Source organism: Jaculus jaculus, chromosome X, assembly GCF_020740685.1.
Source record: "Jaculus jaculus isolate mJacJac1 chromosome X, mJacJac1.mat.Y.cur, whole genome shotgun sequence".
Lineage (NCBI taxonomy): Eukaryota > Metazoa > Chordata > Mammalia > Rodentia > Dipodidae > Jaculus > Jaculus jaculus.
The window spans coordinates 70190278-70194707 of NC_059125.1; the positions used below are offsets into that span (position 1 = coordinate 70190278).

The 4430-nt window shown below is 39.7% G+C and overlaps 1 non-coding gene across 1 annotated transcript; it reads left to right on the forward strand.

Moving 5' to 3' along the window:
• The first annotated feature begins 4060 nt into the window (after positions 1 to 4060).
• On the forward strand, positions 4061 to 4167 carry LOC123456806. The gene has a single exon (XR_006634684.1). It is a non-coding gene; the product is annotated as a U6 spliceosomal RNA (small nuclear RNA).
• Positions 4168 to 4430: the final 263 nt, after the last annotated feature.

Here is a 4430-nt window from a genome sequence, read left to right on the forward strand (position 1 = left end):
GTTAGTAGTTTTATAGAAGCTTGGAAAAATAAAGTAAATGTAAAACAGTTACAAATTTCTTATAAGAAGTCCCCATCTGTTTATAGCAACTTGGCATTCATTCATCATCATGCTGCGGCCAGGATCCTGAGAATCCCTGTGGATCCTGAGAATCCCTGTGGATCCTGAGAATCCCTGTGCTTGCCACTCCCTGGCTCTGCAAGGCAGGGAAGCTAAGAAAGAGACATTTTTTTTTCTTCCTAAATTCCAAGGAGAGTTTTGAACTTCCTCAGGGATATAAGGCTTTTTTTTTTTTTCTTTTTAAATTCCATGGAAAGTTTTGGACTTCCCTCAGGGCTATAAGGCTGCTTTTCAATCCTGTCATTTTACAACTCTTTAAGAGTAGTATAATCATGCATTTTTGTGATTTTAATTACTTTTAGTGTTCCTTCTGGGGGACACTCAACAGTAAAAATTGGCTATACCATCTAGTACAGTGGGCTTGGTGGAAAACATACCCACAGTGAAATGGCACTGCTCAGAATAGAAATCATTCTGCAACCTTAGGGCTGTGAGCTCTACTCACGCACACACATTTGTTTCATGTGCACTTTTCATATAGACTCTAGACAACCACATCTCCTTCACACATTCATTCATTTATTTGGAAGTTATGCATTCCCATATTAAATTTCTATTCTATTTACAACTCTGGAGACTAATAGCAAACCTTGTTACTAGGCAGGGTGTCAGGAGACAATGAGGGTGCTGAAGGAGTTGGGGGATCTGTTAGGGTCAGGTCCTCTATGGCGTCTGGGTCAAAAGCAGAAGGTAGGGAAAAGTATGGGGAAGGGGTTGAGTGAGAGTGCATTCCTGAGACCTTGGCTAGAAGGACCTGGTGAGAAAGGCAGATAGAGCAGAGAGTAGGTGGTGCATGCAGAGTGAAAAATAGGGTATTTTGGACCATTTGCCTGTAATTTGGCAGAAGTTTTTGAAATCAGTGAGAATTTGGAAATCAAAAATACCATTCTCATGCTATTTGAACCCATTGTTCAGCTTATTGATGTGGCCAAGCAGAATTGCAGAGAAAGATAAGATGTTTTACAAGAGTCATAGAGGCTTTAAGTTCTTAAGGAGACAGGGAAAGGGCAAAACAAGGGTGAGAGAAAAATAAACCAGGGCTTAGACTGGGTTTACACAGAACACCAATATGACCCAGTGGCCCATCAGGGTCAATGGTTCCTGCACCTCCTATGTGGGCAGAGGCCGTACAGGCCACATCTGCCTGCTTTTTAGCCTCTTAGTGGGCAAGGAGTGTGACTGTGCTCCTGATGGCAAAAGCCGCTGGCAGTGGAAGATGAGAGCGGCTGGTAGTGAAAAATGAGAGATCGAGAGAGAGAGAGGGGGAGTGTCCTGAGATGGAAACTGAACCAAAAGGCACTCCTTAGGGTATGGTACACCAGAGAGCAAGACCCAAGATGCCAAGAGGGCATCTTTCTAGAGACCTGGGGTTGGTCCTAATGGCTGAGGGGTGTAGCCCGGTGTGCCTGCATGGCTTCCACAAGGAAGGATGAACGCCAAGAGCAGGCCAACCCTAGAGGGACACTTACTGAGAAGGAGAGAGGAGATGTTAAAGGAAAGAAGAGTGAGGCCAGTTTACCAGGCAGGGATGGTCCAAAGCCTTCAGAGGGTCAAATAGCATCTTGGTGGTCTGGTCAGTGGAAAGGAGGTCTGGCCACCCAAGAAGGCAACTAGAAGCCTTCTTGTTTGAGTCATGGCACCAGATGTAAGATTTGGGAATGACCAAGACCACAGAGATAACTCTGACGCAAAGATGGAAGCTTTTATTCAGGAAAAACATGAACTTCCAGGACCAACTCTCAAGAGTGGAGCACAGCCAACTTTGAGATTACCCATAGAGTTCTTCATTTGAGGGAAAGGAAGGAAATCGAAACAACTCCTTTGTTCTTCACATTTCAAATAGCTAGAGTGTGAGAACAGAATAGTGATCAGGTGTCCTGAGAGATAAGGGGGCAGGAAACCTAGACCTGGGTCATTGTTATGCAAGGAAGGGATAAGGGCTGGGTGGTTCCTTGAGGAATGTGGATGACCCAATTCCTACATCTCTGTCGCCATCCTGCTGACTCCATTTTGACCGGACCTGACATACCCTAAAACGACCAAACATCCACATTATGGGTATACCAGAAGGAAAGGAATTCCAGGACAGGGGCATAGAGACAATATTCAACAAAATTATTGAAGAAAATTTTCTGAATCTCTCAAAATGGAGGGCCATCCAGATAAAGGATAGTTGAGAATACTTGAGGGAATACTCCACACAGAACAGTCAAACAACCAATCTCAAGAGCCAACAAAAAGTTCACAATAACCAAAATATACCAGGCTCAAAATAGTACAGAACACAAGAAAGCACCAACCTCCATAAAACACTTCATCATGACAGAAATTAATTCAAACTTCACAGTAATAATCTTAAATATTAATGGTCTTAACTCACCCATCAAAATATGCAGGTTATAAGTATGGATCAAAAACCTGGACCCTTCTATCTGCTTCCTTCAATACTGAGTATTTGTTCTATTGCAAATACTGTACTAATTATTTTGGTGTTCATTTAATTTTTAGAATAGCCTTATGATCAGTTTATAGAATTAAAAATTGGGTAAAATAACCTATTTAAAGACTACAGGTGGGGCCAAAGTGTGAATTCCACCCACCCAGATGAGTGTGGCTGCCTTTTTTACTAAAGGAGGGTGCTGGGAATGAAATATAGGCACTTTCTCTTTTTAGGCACACACTCAATCAGTAAACTAAAACCTCTTCCTCTCTTAGACATATTCTTAAATGTTATAGGGATTTCAATAATACTTACAAATTTGAAGGCATCAACTGGTCTTTTCCATATTCTGTGAGTATTCAGAGAATAGATTTTTACACTTTTAATAATAATTAAATCATTACAGTAGAGAAGTTATTGCTTTACAAACTGATAGAGCAAGGCTGGTAAATTCAACTTTTCTTGGCATCCTGGTGACAGAAAAAGATAAGATATTGTCTACAAAGCAAAAAATTGTTGTGGCAACCAGGAGATAATGTTAAGATATCTATGGGCTCTATGGGGATAAGGCACTAGAGCATATTCCTTGTGTTGTTTGTTGTCACTGTTGTTGTGTGAATGTGTGTGGTGGGAGCATGTGTGTGTACATGCATATCTCAAGAGCAGAGATTAACATTGATTGCCTTCCTTCGTTGTTCTCTACCTTATTTATTGAGACAGAGTCTTTCACTTACACTAGAGCTTACCAATTTGGCACAAATTTGTCATTTCAAAAATGTTAAATAAATTTTATCATACTAAGTATGACTTTGTGGGACTGTCATGGGCTTTTACATTCAGCATAATTCCCTGGAGATTCAGCTGTTGCCTTTATCCATAGTTCATTCTGTCTTACCTTGTTGAATATAGTTCCATGGTATGACCTAACATGTGCCTTGTATGTATATTCAGTCACCTGTTGAAAGAATACTGACAGGTTTCTAGTATTTGGATATTATAAATAAACTCACTATGATTCTTCATGTTCAGATATTTTCTCTGTGAATATGTCTTGGTTCATTTGGGATACATGCCCCAGATTGCAATTTTGTAATATAGTAATTGCATACTTACTTTTGTAAGAAAATGCCAACCTCTTTTCCAGAGTGACTGTGCAATTTCACATTCTTTTTTTTTTAAAAATAATTTTATTTATTTGAGAGTGACAGACACAGAGAGAAAGACAGATAAGAGGGAGAGAGAGAATGGGCGCGCCAGGGCTTCCAGCCTCTGCAAACGAACTCCAGACACGTGCGACTCCTTGTGCATCTGGCTAACGTGGGACCTGGGGAACCGAGCCTCGAACCGGGTTCCTTAGGCTTCACAGGCAAGTGCTTAACCGCTAAGCCATCTCTCCAGCCCCAATTTCACATTCTTATAAGAAATATATGAACAATCCATTTTCACTGAATCCTTACCAGTATTTGGTGTTGTAACTATCTTATTGAAATTTTTAATCCTGTGCTCACTTCAGCAGCACATATACTAAAATTGTAATGCTACAGAGAAGATTAGCATGGCCCCTGCACAAGGATGACATGAAAATTTGTGAAGCATTCCATATTTTTATGAAAAATTAATATTTCTGAAAGAACCATGTGCTATTCCACTCTAGTTTTGACTTGTACTTCTGTGATTCCTAAGTGATGTTGAATAACTTTTTGTATATATATAAATATATATATATATATATATATATATATATATAAATATATATATATATATGCATGCATGCATGTATGTATGTATGTATGCATGTATGTATGTATGTATGTGTGTATATATAGCCAAAATCAGAAAAATACCAGACAGCAAAGTGAATGTTTTATTA